The sequence below is a fragment of the Balaenoptera musculus genome, chromosome 13 (assembly GCF_009873245.2).
Source record: "Balaenoptera musculus isolate JJ_BM4_2016_0621 chromosome 13, mBalMus1.pri.v3, whole genome shotgun sequence".
NCBI lineage: Eukaryota > Metazoa > Chordata > Mammalia > Artiodactyla > Balaenopteridae > Balaenoptera > Balaenoptera musculus.
This window is the reverse complement of record NC_045797.1, coordinates 37,369,365-37,384,654: the sequence shown is the minus strand read 5'-3', so window position 1 is coordinate 37,384,654 and position 15,290 is coordinate 37,369,365.

Genomic DNA, 15,290 nt, shown 5'->3' with positions numbered 1-15,290 from the left:
CCTGCTCTTGAGACAAGATGCTATCAGGGTGAGGCCAGCACAGACTGTGGTTAGACTCAGAGATGAGGTCAAGGATTGGGGTCAGGAAGCCAGAGGCATCTGACCTACCATCACAGGAGACATGGGCCATGCCCCTGACATAACCCATGAAACGACTGAGATGCAAAGCAGGAAAGATATGTGGCTTTAAGCCAAGCTGTGGCAGAGGGAAGCTCAGGGCCCTTCTACATTCCTTAATGTGCCCTCTCCCACCTTGACGGGCCCCCTGACTGACAGCCCCGCACACCACCGGAGCAACGCAAGGCATTTGTGCTGTGGCAGCTCCTGGAACTCCCTCTCATCGCCCCCTGTCTCAGAGCTCCCTTGCCCTACTGCCTGGACCCTATACCCTCGCCCTGCAAAGCCCCATCAGCTGCCATTAAACCTCCCAGCTCCTGGCTGGAAACATCTCTACTTACTGTTACAAGGCAAAAAGATGATTAAGCTCTCTCATATGGTGTGACTTGGGTCCACAATAAATGACACTAGTGGTAAATTTCAGGTGGGCGCATCTAAACAAGAGAGATTTGAAGACAGAGTTGGGAGGGAAGGTCGAGAAGCCAATGAGCTTCCCTATCCTGAGAGATGCCTTGATGGAGATCCAAAGTGAAATCACTTTTTCCTAAATCCACCTCAGGGGTTCATGTGACGGGATGGGAATACTTCCTTTCTTAGCCAGTGTTGCCTGTTATGAGTTCCCTACAGAGCAGAGAAGGGAGCAGCATGTACTGCTTTGTTGCTTCCTGTATGGAGAGAGCAGGGATGAGGAAGTCCAGAGAACACTGTCCTGGGCAGCTGCCACTGGGGACCCAGCCAAGTCTCCAAGTGCAGAAAGGTACATGGCAAGAAATTCCCATGGTGCATATACACGGGTGTCATGGATACCCTCATTCACTGGTCTTAAGCTTATATGTAACTGTAGACAGAAGAGAATTCCTGCTTGATTTAAGTAATCGAACTCATCCCTTTGGCCCTACATTCCATTGCCTCTTGCATGGGCTTTGCTACTGACCTCGGGCAAGTACAAGCCAATGCAGGATCAATAACAAAGGGTGCTGGTCCCATTTATTTCATTTTCTGTGCATCTGGTGGGGGGGTCAGAATGTGGTTGGTGCTATGGTATTATTTTTTTCTAGCTCTCTCTCTTTTTTTAATTAGTATTTTGAAGTTTACCTTAACGGTTAACTCTAGTTTTATCCTAATTTGTGCTTCTTTTGAAACAATTTCCAAAGATTCGTCTTTCCTTTAAGCCCCAAATGGACATTATGGAGAGTTTATAAAAAATAGGTTCTGGTATCATCAATCAGGGTCCAATGAGAGAGGCAGAACCACTTAGAGATGTGTGTATGTGTGTGTGTGTGTGTGTGTGTGTGTGTGTGTGTGTGTGAGAGAGAGAGAGAGAGAGAAAGAGAATTTGACCTTATACAGTTATGTGGGCTGGTTAAAGAGTTTCTGTAAGGCTATTTTCTTTCATGTCTAATGCTTGAGTTTGGTCTTCAGAGAAGATAGTTGGGAAGGGGAGGTGGGTGTGAAGTAGAAAACAAGGACAAGTTGAAACCCACAAACATGAGGTGGAGCCCAAGAAGGATTGAAACCCATGTCAGTCCTCACCGCCTCTGACTTGACGGTATGAGTATCCTGCAGGAGAAGATGGTGCCCTTTGTCTCAGAACCAAACACACGCCTGGCCCAAGAGTCAGAGAAGCTGAAGAAGGTTCCAGGGGAAGGTGGAACTGTTATAGGCTTGACAAAGTGAGCCAGCAGATTAAGTGACAATGTGTGTGAGCTACAAAATGGCTGTTACCTCATTTCTACCTTGTGAATCTCTCTTGCAGCTCAATCTAACCAGAGACACACAGGAAAGGGAATTCTGGAAGATGTAGTTCAGACTGGCCATGCTGACAGATTACAAAGCCACCAAGTGTCCTAAACAAAATAATAGTAAATTATTGTTTGGCAAAAATATTAGCTGCCATCTTTTGAGCAATATGCCAGATGCTTTACATAAATTGCTTCATTTAATCTCATAATAGTCCTATGAGAAAAATATTCTATCCCCTTTTCACAGATGGGGAAACCAAGTCTGAGAAGTTGCAGTGAGCACATTGTTATGGACCATACAGTACACAAGACTCCTCTTTCCTGTGAGGAACTCATCCCGTGCAGTTTGGGTTTGGGTTTACAATCCACCCTTAGGCAAAGGGATGAACATGTGACCCAGACCTGACCAATCAGAGAGCCCCATCCTCTTGGGCAGTGACTGACCCATAAATGGGCATTGACCCAGAATGGACTAATCAGAACCTTTCCTTGGAATTTTCTATTAGGGAAGATATGATCTTTTTCTCTTGGGGGCTTGTTAGATTAAGTGTGGGGCTTGGCTTCTGGTAGTCATCTTACCATATAGAACAAGCTTATCTGAGGATGGAGAGAAAGATATCATTTGGGTCTCTACATTCAACTGTCTAAAGTTTGCTGTACCCTTGAACCACGAGTTGAGCTTTTCTAATTCCCTTTGGAGACAAAGGGAGTCTGTAGGGTGAAACAAAGGTAGCCAGGCTTTGAGGTCAAGATCTAAGGCCGTGATTTGGGATTGCAGTCCCCATATGTACAAGGGATCAAAACAAAACTAAAGCCTTCTGGATTCATGCAGCCACCCACCTCTGTGCCTGTCACTTGAGTGTTCTATGTCCTGGACTTGAACTGATCAAATTGGTGATTAAGAGAAAGTGCCTTCTAGTCAATCCAGATGTCGTGTTTCTACTCTATTTTTAAATCTTTCCCTGGATACAAATTTGACAGTGTTCCTTCCTATTCACTTCCAGTGTCCAGTCACCTCACAATTAGAGGTTCTTTATGACTAATTTATAAGCTTCCTGTTGGAGCTCTTCAAACAAGTGGAAAACATCTGGTCTTTGCTCAGCAGTTAACATAGTTTGAAAGCCCAAAGTCAATCCTCACCTTTTTCCTTTCAAAGTTTAAGAAACTTAATTTAATCTTAATGCCTCTTTCAAAGGCTCTATTTTTCAGTGACCTTGGTGGTGCTTGTCCAGACTATTTCTAGGCTCCTCTATCTCTAGGGTAGCAGCATCCAATAGGACTTTCTGCAATAATGGGAATGTTCTAGATCTGTGTTGTCCAATAAGTAGCCACTAGCCATGTGTGGCTATTGAGCACTTGAAATGTGGCTAGGCTGACTGAAGAACTGAATTTCAAATTTTATTTAGTTTTAATTTATTTGAATTTAAATAGCCACATGTAGCTAACTCACCCCATTGTGTATAGCACATACATGTTCTGATCTTGTTTCTGGCCTCCTGTGTATTATCCTTGTCCTTTAAAGACCTGCTGACTTTTGTTCAGTTTGTGGTCTACTAGGACCCTCTACCCTGTGCGACCTTTTAGTTTCCAGCTTCCATTTGAGTGCTTTGATATTTTTTCATGTCACCAAGTCTGTATTTATCTCTACTGAAACCTATTTCTACCTGTTTCTCATATTGTTTGGAATAGTTTGGCTTTGACCAAAAAGGATGGTCATACTGTAAAGTCAGCTGGTGGATAATTATATAAGAATTCCTCAGATGAGCAGAATGAGGGATAGGAGAAGAGCAGTCATGACTTTCCTAACTGATTCATAATTTCTATTATAGGGGCTTCCTATTGCTGCAGAAGTGAGGAAAAGACAATATTGACTTCCATGTTCCCTGCTTCTTCCCCTGAAAACCTTGCCTGAACTTTTTGCTTTTTACCTGTGTTATTTTACTCTAATGTTTGCAAATATTACATCAAACTGGTCTTTCTGATTCTCAGAGGGGGGAGGTTACAAAACTTCAAGAAAAATATTCATGAAATGGAAGGGTCTCTCAGCTCCAAGGGTCTGATAGTGAATATGTTTGCCACCACTTTCTTCTCTTCATTGCCCTATTATTGTTCCACTGACCTGCGCTTTTGACCTTGCATTATGCCAGAGAAGAGTGGTACAAGGATTTTACATAGGATATGTGTTCCAAGATCCAAGAGATCAGGGAGTGTTTCTTTAATTTGATTAATCCAGTGTGTCCTTTTAGCAATTCTAATGTACAATTCTAATTTTACAGTTAGTAAAGTGCTAAAACCTACTGAAAGTTGATTTTAGGAGATGGCAGCAGATGACCAGCTATGTACTGTCATTTTCTGGCACTGCTGAATTATATTTGTCTCTGTGTTCAGCATCTGCCCCAATCAAACGATGATTCTCCTGAGCAGGCCCAGGAACCCCAGGCCCTCCACCCCCTGTACAGAGCCAGTGCCGCTCTGTTCCATTTCAAGTAGACTTGCACAGAATTAACCTCACACAGTTAATGTTTAATTTTAAAAGCTGCTTTTTTTCTTTTCTCTTTTTTTTGTATTTCTATTTTGGTGAGCAGACCAGATGCTTTGCCAGATTTACTCTCAGCTAATTGCGTAGTTCCATGTCCTGAAATGTGCCCTTGTTTGCTTAAAACCTGCTGATTTGCAAAAGAAACGGTTCCAGGAATGTGGGTCAGAGTGGACGCTCCTGTGGAAGCTGAACTGACCAGGAAAGAGCCTCAGAAGCCTGGCTGGGGTGCTGGGTGTGTGTAAATCTGCAGGAATAGAGGACTCTTCGGGGCAGGATTGTCATTTTAATGATAAGGCTGCTGGTGGTGGGGTGGGGTGCGGCTGGAGACATGGACAGAAATCAGTTCGGCTCTGATCCGCCTTTGGAACCCCCTCAAGCTTTTCATCTTGAGCAGACTTTGGGGCAAGATTGGAATAAAATATTAATGCAAAGCTGGAGGAAAATAATTTTCAAATCTGGCATTTGCTCTGCCTCTGTCCCTGGAGGCCCTCTGATGAGATGTATGTGAAACAGGTGCGATCTTCCAACAAGAATAGAGTAAGCTAGTATTTTGTTGAGGATTTTTGCATCTGTGTTCATCAGTGATATTGGCCTGTAGTTTTCTTTTTTTTATGACATCTTTGTCTGGTTTTGGTATCAGGGTGATGGTGGCCTCGCAGAATGAGTTTGAGCGTATTCCTCCCTCTGCTATATTTTGGAAGAGTTTGAGAAGGATAGGTGTTAGCTCTTCTCTGAATGGTAGAATTCGCCTGTGAAGCCATCTGGTCCTGGGCTTTTGTTTGTTGCAAGATTTTTAATCACAGTTTAAATTTCAGTGCTTGAGATTGGTCTGTTCATATTTTCTATTTCTTCCTAGTTCAGTCTTGGAAGGTTGTACTTTTCTAAGAATTTGTCCATTTCTTCCAGGTTGTCCATTTTATTGGCATATAGTTGCTTGTAGTAGTCTCTCATGATCCTTTGTATTTCTGCAGTGTCAGTTGTTACTTCTTTTTCATTTCTAATTCTGCTGATTTGAGTCTTCTCCCTTTTTTTCTTGATGAGTCTGGCTAATGGTTTATCAATTTTGTTAATCTTCTCAAAGAACCAGCTTTTAGTTTTATTGATCTTTGCTATTGTTTCCTTCATTTCTTATTCATTTATTTCTGCTCTGATCTTTATGATTTCTTTCCTTCTGCTAACTTAGGGGGTTTTTTTGTTCTTCTTTCTCTGATTGCTTTAGATGTAAGGTTAGGTTATTTGAGATTTTTCTTGTTTCTTGAGGTAGAGGTGGATGGACCTAGAGTCTGTCATACAGAGTGAAGTAAGTCAGAAAGAGAAAAACAAATACCGTATGCTAACACGTATGTATGGAATCTAAAAAAAAAAAAATGGTTTTGATGAACCTGGGGCAGGCCAGGAATAAAGATGCAGACATAGAGAATGGACTTGAGGACACGGTGGAGGGGGGGGACGGGGAAGCTGGGATGACGTGAGAGAGCAGCATTGACATATATACACTACCAAATGTAAAATAGATAGCTAGTGGGAAGCAGCCTCATAGCACAGGGAGATCAGCTTGGTGCTTTGTGACCACCTAGAGGGGTGGGATAGGGAGGGTGGGAGGGAGGGAGACGCAAGAGGGAGGAGATATGGGAACATATGTATATGTATAACTGATTCACTTTGTTATAAAGCAGAAACTAACACACCATTGTAAAGCAATTATACTCCAATAAAGATGTAAGAAAAAAAAAAGAAGAGAGTAAGGATGAAGTTGCTCAGTTACTCTGCCCTGTTCCTGAATCTGGAACCTGATGGCAGAGGTGTCCCTGGGGATTAGGCCCCAGGGAGGATCACAGAGCTCCGACTCCTGCTGCCTGGGAAATGAGCTGAGAGCAGCCTGGAAGGGATTGGAAAGCATAGTGGGGGAACCGAAAGAGAGAGACAAAGTGGATGCAGCTCCAGTGGAGGGACAACAGCAAGAGGAGGGTCACCTGCCCACACCTTGGTGACAGCAGGGTTGGTAGGGGGGGTGCAGATGGGAAAGGGTGTTCCCACCTAACAGTGGGGAAGGATATCAAACGCTTGTCATTTTTAGCACATGCCCCTACTCAGGGTATCCTGGGGACAGCCCCAGTCAGGGCTTTACCACTCCTGGTTGGCTGTGTGCTCCTGCCAGCCCTGAGATCTTACTAGTGTTTGGGTGACCTACCAGGCAGACACTGGGGAACAACTCAGCTCTTATAATCCATTGAGAATTTATTTCAGTCCTTGGAAGTTCAAACATTTTAATAATTGCATTAGTTTCCTATGGCTACATAACAAATTACCACAAATTTAGTGCCTTAAAACAACACAAATGGATCTCACTGGGCTGACACCGAGGTGTGAGCAGGGCTGTGTTCCCGTCTGGAGGTGCTAGGAGAGAATCCATTTTCTTACCTTTTGCATCTTCTAGAGGCTGCCCGCATTCCTTGGCTTATGTATGACTCCTTCCATCTTCAAAGTCAGCAATGGCCAGGAGAGTCTTTCATACATCCCATCCCTTTGACACTCACTCTTCTGCTTTCCTCTTCCACATTTAAGAACCCTTGTGATCACATTGGACCCACCTGAATAAACCAGGATCATTTCCCTCCTTCAAAGCCAGTTGCCTAGCAACCCAAATTCCATCTGCAAACTTAATTCCCTTTTGCCGTGTAACCTAACATGTTCACAGGTTCTAGAGATTAGGATGTGGACATCTTTGGGGGACTGTTGTTCTGCTCACCTTAATCATAAACCCTTACCTTTCTCCTTTCTCTTTATAGACCTCATTTGACTCTAAAATGCCTCTGAAATAGGTGAGTGGGTGGGATTAGTGTTTCTTAATAATAAGAAAACTGAAGTTAAAAAAAAAAAAAGTAAGCAAACAAAACTTGCATAGATCTCACCCTGAGTTTACTTTGAAATAGAGAATAGTTAAGATACAGGTCATGGTATTCAGTTCATGTCCAGGCTATAACTCTAGGTAACATCGCATATAAAAGAGAAGGAGTGTAGGGAAAGTATGACCTTGTAAGACTGATCTCCGTTGGTCTTGGCCTGCAGCAGCTTGAAGCAGGATTTCGGTTCCCCGGCCAGAGACTGAAGTCAGGCTGTGACAGTGAGAGCGCTGAATCCTACCCACTAGACCACCAGGGGCCAGTGGCCAGTGACAAGGCCCTGGCCCGTCAGCTGTGTAGAAATGAATTTCCACAGAGAGATGGAAAGTAGTGAAACAAGTAAAGTGTTTATTAGGAGGAAAAGCGTACATGTGGATAGAAACACGGGAGGGCTCAGAGAGAGAGTCACGCCCTCATGGTAGTTTGAATCACTTTAATAGGACATTTCTTCCGGGTTTCCTTTGGCCAATCATCTTGCTTTGCCTGGTTCTGAGTCTGTATTTGGTTTATCTCAGGGTCCTCCCATGTGTGTGCGCGGATCTCTCAGCTAAGATGGATTCTAGGGAACAGGCCTATGGGTAGGTTGACATCACTTACTATGAGGTGACGCTCCCTCCCTTTTTGACCTTCAAGGAACCTTTCTGTGCGTGTGTAGCTGGGAAGGTCTCCTTGACTTTGAGAATGAGGAATATGTGGTCTCTATCTTTTATCTGGGCAGGGCTCAGCTTCTCCTCCCTCCTGCTATTTTGGAGTATCTGTCCACAGGGGGTGAACTCCAGCTGCTCAGCCTGGGGCCCATCTATCTCCTGCCTCAGGACCAGTGGTCAGACCTGGATCCAAGTTGTGTGCTCACATGAACTTGATCTGAGTATGTCATTTCCTCTTCCACAGTCTGTGATTCCCTGTTTTTGCCTTCCCAATTGGCTTTGAAAGTAACCAAAATGATAGCTTAGGGACTTCCCTAGTGGTCCAATGGTTAAGACTCCGCACTCCCAGTGTAGGGGGTCCGGGTTCGATCCCTGTTCAGGGAACTAGAGCCCGCATGCCACAACTAAGAGCCCGCATGCTGCAACTAAAAGATCCTGCATGCCGCAACTAAAGATCCGGCAAGTGGCAACAAAGATCCCGCGTGCCGCAACTAAGACCCAGTGCGGTCAAATAGGTAAGTAAATGAATAAATATTTTTTTTAAAAAAGATGATAGTTTAAACACAGATACTTACTGTGGAAAGGTATGACCCAAATGCAAAGCTATTTGTATTTATTAAGGTGAATGCCATAGAAAGATGCCACGTGGACAATAAAAGCCACGGCCTTGGTACTGACCTTGTTGAATTTTACATGAAGGAGGAATAGACTATTTTTATCAAGCAATCAAGATATGGACAAACTTTTTTTTTTTAAATCACGAATGAGCTTTTTGAAAAAGAATTAGAAAACCTGTGATATTTAGGGCAATCCTAAAAGCAACTAGCAAGGAGCAACTCTGACTGCCATTCCAAGATTGCCATTCAAACACACAGGACCCATTTATGCAGTTCTCCTAAAAGCTAAATTTCCTTTGTAGTTCGACTGGGAAGGTCAGGAATTGAATCCAGAATCTAGGGAAATCAATGAAGAAAGAAACAGTCCCTAACCTACTAAGAGGCTGGATTTAAAAGGCTAATACTGAGCTCCTGCTTGCTGACACTCCTCTGTTTTATTCTGTTCTTTTTTGGGTGGAATTAAAGACTTCCCCATCCTTAGCACAATTTCTCTGCTCAGGGGCCAGATTTAAAAACAACAAAACCACACAAACACACACTATTGTGTGTGGGTATTTGGCTATGTTTTTGTCAATAATACAGGAGCTTATACTGTTAAGCCAGCAATTAAACTTGAAAACAGCATGCCTTCTACAAATGGACACCTTTACCAGGTAACTCGAGGTTGGCAGCATACACCACATGGACACCCCGAGGCTTTGGAAAGGGTAACCATATTCTGGAGTGGCCCAGCATCTCAGAAAGCAATTATAGTAAAACACTCCTAGGGTGGGTTTACCCCAGGGGTAAGTGGTGACTTATTCTTCTTCTTCTAGCTCCGGAGCTTGGCTGTCTCAGATAGTTAAAATGAAAAGGGAAGGAATGTTTTCATTGGAGAGTCCCAACAGTTTCCAGCATATTTTCCATTTGCCTGTCTTTACTCTTGGCCCTGAATGAAGTAGAAGGTGGAGTTTTCTCTACTGAAATCATGAAAATCTGGCATGTGTGCACTCCTATCTGCTCTTGATGTCACTCATGCTATTAACTGCAGCTGTGTTTGCTACAAGCGAATTGCTTTTGTCTTTGGTGAGGATCATGTTGCCTTGTGATTGTCCTGTGATCGATCGGCGTGGGCATCGATTTTTGTGGGGGGCTTGGTTATTCTTGTATTTTCGTTGTGTCTTTTTCACTCTTCAGTCCATGTGCTGATCGGGCTTGTTTGCAAAGGGAAGAAGTGTTTGGCTCATTCCATTTCACACAGTAAAGGCAGCAGCTTACTGGGGGCTGTTTTTATAACCTAGAAGACTGAAGTTTTCAAAAGAAATTTGGCAAGCCATAGGTGTGTTATTAAGATTTTGTGTGATAGGGAGCCGCACAATAACACCCCTAGTGCACATGGGCATCAGCCTTAACTCTATTTTTTTTTTAAAGTTTAAAAAGCAAAGCAAAACAAGATAAAAACCTTCCATTAAAATGTTATTAGGTAAGTTTGGACATTTAAGCTCCACGGTCTTACATCTACGAAATCCAGAATCAGTTCCTTTTTGTTTCTGTAAGACCAAAAATGGATTTCAGAAAATATTTAACTCGATATTTAAAAAAAAAAACTTACTATAAACGCTGAGGTATAAATATTGAGAAAGATCTGGCAACTCATATTTTAAAGAATACAGTTTAGAAACATCTCAGTTATAGATTCATAGGACTCAAGAAGTTATGCATTTGTGGAAAGGTTTTCTTATTTTTAAATTTTAATACCAGGCCCTTTACTAAAAGAAACAGAAAAGCATGGTATCTTAACTGGCACAGAAGCCCCCATGATTTAAATTGCCTCTCAGAATCCTTTTCTGACCACCCCATATGACTGTTTGTTTTTCTCCTTTGTCAGCTTCTGTGTGAGCTCTCAGTTTGTACTTCATTAATTTGCATTTGCAGGAATTTTGCTTAATAAAATGTGGCTTTGGGTTTTCTTTCAAGAAGAGAAGGAAGTGAGTGTGCATGCCAAACTGCTTTATTTATTTATTTTCTTGTTTTATTATTTTTATTATTAAATATTCTCTAATTATCTATAAAATTGAATGTTAGAAATTACTTGAGTTAGCATTTACAAAATATTTTGAAAATAATATATTCCCATGCAGATGCAAAATATTATCCCCGAAAATGCTATTTAGCTTTGGTAAACACCCTGAATTTCCCATTCAGTCACCCTTTCTGCCCTGATTCTTTTAATTGGTAACTAGTGGCTGTTCCTGTCCTAATAAATATATTTTATTTTATCTTTAACATCTTTATGGGAGTGTACTTGCTTTACAGTGGTATGTTTGTTTCTGCTGTATCACAAAGTGAATCAGCTCTACGTGCCAAACTGCTTTAAAAGCACTGCTGCTTCCTACCTCCAACAGTGGGTTCGTGCTCTGTATGCCTTGGCTATTTGAAATGGGACAGAACCCCATGCAGTGGGGCCCAGAGTCCCCCCACAAGCACCCCTTTATTACTCTCTCTGACACCCCAAGTTTGGAAAGGTGCTACTAGACTATAAGTCTCTTGAACAGTATCTTAACTCATCCTAGAATCCCATGTGCCCACCAAACAATAGGACTTCCCTTAATCTGTAGAACTGAACTGTGTGGTAAAGCTTTGGATGGACCTCAATTTGAATCTCAGTTCTGCCAGCTACACGCTATGTGATCTTGATAAACTTACTAGAGCTCTCTGTTGCTCGGTTTTTCTCACTGGCAAAATGGAAAATGGTATTATTATAATGATTACAGATGTCCCTGGCTTATGATGGTTTTACTTACAACTTTTTGACTTTATGATGGTGCAAAAGTCATATGCATTCAGTAGAAACCATACTTCAGATTTTGAATTTGGACCTTTTCCTGGGCTAACAATATGCTGCTTTATGCTCTCTTGTGATGCTGGGCAGGGGCAGCCGTGACTCAGTCAGCCACGTGATCACAAGGGAAAACAACGAATACACTTACAACCACCCTGCTTTTCCCTTTCAGTATAGTATCCAATAAATTACATGAGATAGTCAACACTTTATTTTAAAGAGGCTTTGTGTTAGATGATTTTGCCCAACTGCAGGCTAATAGAAGTCTTCTGAGCACGTTTAACATAGGCTAGGCTGAGCTATGATGTTCAGTAGGTTAGGTGCATTAAATGCGTACTCAATTTATGATATTTTCAAGTTATCATGGGTTTATCGGGACATAACCCCATTGTCAGTAGAGGAAGATCTGTATTATACTAATGTAAAGTAATACAATTATTAGAATTCCTTGGAGGAGTAAATAATACAGGAAAAACATTTAGCTTTTCACAAGGAACTACTTGAGAAAATAGCAGTCCTTTTAATTAGTTTATCAAAAGCGTTCCCATTTAAAAAATTAATCAAATACATATCTCTTTAACTGCCAGCCAGTTTGGATGAACCTGAGATGACCAAGGCCAATGCTCTGAGTTAGTACAATTCCAACCAAAAGCAAAACCCCCCAGATTTCTAGTTTGCTAAAAATTGCTCAGCCTTTCCATAGGTAAACATACTATTCTATTAAAAAAAATGATAATAGCTTGTGTACCCCTTTTTTACTATTTGTCTTGACCCCTGAAGATCTGGGGTCCAAAGAGGAGAAATAGCTTCATTTTTCCTGCTTTGGCTTCCAGATTGGACAGGTCTAAATCAACCCCCCAAAAAAATTTTTGGAGCATATGTCTGGGGACAAGTAACACTGCTTAGTGAAAATGCATGGTCTTTAGAGCCCAGCAGGCTTAGGTTTATTTATTTATTTTTAATTAATTAATTAATTAATTAATTTTGGACTGCATTGGGTCTTCGTTGCTGTGCACAGGCTTTCTCTAGTTGTGGCGAGCAGGGGCTACTCTTTGTTGCGGTGCGTGGGCTTCTTGTTGCGATAGCTTCTCTTGTTGCAGAGCACAAGCTCTAGGTGCGTGGGCTTCAGTAGTTGTGGCACGTGGGCTCAGTAGTTGTGGCTCACAGGTTCTAGAGTGCAGGCTCAGTAGTTGTGGCACACGGGCTTTGTTGCTCCATGGCATGTGGGATCTTCCCGGACCAGGGCTCAAACCTGTGTCCCCTGCATTGGCAGGCGGATTCTTTTTTTTTTTTTATTTTAACATCTTTATTGAAGTATAATTGCTTTGCAATGGTGTGTTAGTTTCTGCTTTATAACAAAGTGAATCAGCTATACATATACATGTATCCCCATATCTCCTCCCTCTTGCGTCTCCCTCCCACCCTCCCTATCCCACCCCTCTAGGTGGTCACAAAGCACGAAGCTGATCTCCCTGTGCTATGAGGCTGCTTCCTACGAGCTATCTATTTTACATTTGGTAGAGTATATATGTCCATGCCACTCTCTCACTTCGTCCCAGCTTACCCTTCCCCCTCCCTTTGTCCTCAAGTCCATTCTCTACGTCTGCATCTTTATTCCTGTCCTGTTCTAGATTCTTCAGAACCATTTTTTTTTAGATTCCATATATATGTGTTAGCATACGGTATTTATTTTTCTTTTTCTGACTTACTTCACTCTGTATGACAGTCTCTAGGTCCATCCACCTCACTACAAATAACTCAGTTTCTTTTCTTTTTTATGGCTGAGTAATATTCCTTTGTATATATGTGCCACATCTTCTTTACCCATTCATCTGTCGATGGACACTTAGGTTGCTTCCATGTCCTGGCTATTGTAAATAGAGCTGGCAGGCAGATTCTTAACCACTGCACCACCAGGGAAGTCCCAGGCTTAGGTTTAAATCTTGTCTTCTGTTTACTTGTGTGACTCTGAATAAGTTCTTTAACCTCTCCTGAGTCCCAATTTTAGCTTCTGTAAAATGGGAATAATTCCTGCCTTACAGAGTTGTCATGCAAATCAAATGAGATAAAGTCCTAGCACAGCATCTGGTACATGGCAGACCTTCAATTAAATGGTGGTAGCTATTACTTGTATTAGTTTTGGGAGTCTCGTCAAAATTTGAAAGCTTACATTTAGTTAAGAGTGGTTACCGGTTTTAAAATTAAGATTTTTTTTTTTTATGCCAAAAAGATTTAGGTATGAGTAAATGTGGCATTTCTACCCTCTAGGGTAGAAATTATCTATTATCTATTACCTATTAGAGAAATTACTGTATATTAAGAATAGGAGTCAGGAGCTGAGTTCTAACATGGCTTGTTTGTTTATTCATCTGTACATTCAGCTAACGTTCTTAAATGCCTATGATGTGCCGAGCATGGTCTTAGGTACTGGGGATACAATGAATAAGAAGTAGTCCCTGTCCTCAAGATGCTCATTAACTGTAGTGGAGACAGATATTCAAACTTGCTTTCTACCTCATCAGGACCTCTGCCCTATCCTTTTCTGCTGATTATCCTTCATGGTTTCACTTAGTAGAAATCTCAGGGCTCATTCCTCTTGCCACTACAAACAATACTTGAAAATCTTCTTACTGTTGTTTTTCCACTGCATTTGCTCCATATACTCCTAACTCTGGATCAACTTAACCATCTACCTTCTGCCCAAGAGTACCCAGAAAGTTCTAGAAAATGACCCAATTGCATAGGTTGGAATAGCTGCACACATCCATCGTTTCCACCCCCAGGTGAGCTCTCAATACCACTTAATAACTCTTTGCCCTGCCCTGGTCAATCCTACCATTTTCTACATCCAATGATCTGGTCTCTTCAGCCTCATCTTTCTGCTATCTTCCTCTCAGCTCACGCCTGAACATTACATACACTGAATGGGATTCCCTACACACAACATGAAATGAAATTTTTGCCTTCCCTGACTTTGCTCATGGCATCCCCCAGGCCTGGGGAGAGGGAACCCTGATCAGCCTCAATTCAAGTAGTCAGTTCCTTGGCAGACATACCTGTAGAGCAGAGATGAGTGCCTCAAGTTATCATAGCTAGGTGACACAAACATCAATTTCTTTGATCTCATGATTACCAAGCAACTTTAATGATTATAATTTGGCTTTTTAAATAGATTTCCTATGGGAAAAAAATATACTGGCAGTTGTATTTTGCATTATAAATGAATAAATTCGTACCCTGGTTTGTACATCAGTCTTTTATAAGTTTAGTTACTGTGGTCACTCCTTTTGAGTCTGCTTAATTTGGGATATGCTAACAAAATCGAGTTTCTGGTTGGGAAAGCCAAGGATCAAACTTCTAAGCCCACATGGACAACACCAAAGTAATTAGCTGGCCACCTGAGACAATGTATCTATATCACCTCCCTACATCAGCAATGACTTCTAAAGACCTTTACAACTCTAAGATCATACTGCCTCAAGAGAAAGGTGTAACAAAAAAAAATCTTAGATGTGCCTTATTGTAGTGGAAATGTCCCCAATGGATATACATTAGCTTGTTAAAAACATCCTTGTAATAATATCTGATTTCCTTCTTTTAAAGCTTTGCTTTCCAAGGAGTCTCTGCAGTTATAACTTGATCCCCCAAATGGACCTGGACCCCCAGGGAGGGCAAGCCTTATGCCTGCGTTCAGTGTGCAGGGAACACAGAGCCGATATAGCTCCTATTATACATTATCAGTAAGTGTCTTATCAGTTTAGATTGAGGTAATCAAAACCCCTGCCTGATCAAGCCTGAGGGTCAAGTTGCTGGGCCCATAAAGAAATAAAGTGAGTTTAAAGACCTAGAAGGAATTAAAGTGCCCAGGAAATTCAGAATATAAAATTATAAGAATATTTTCCAT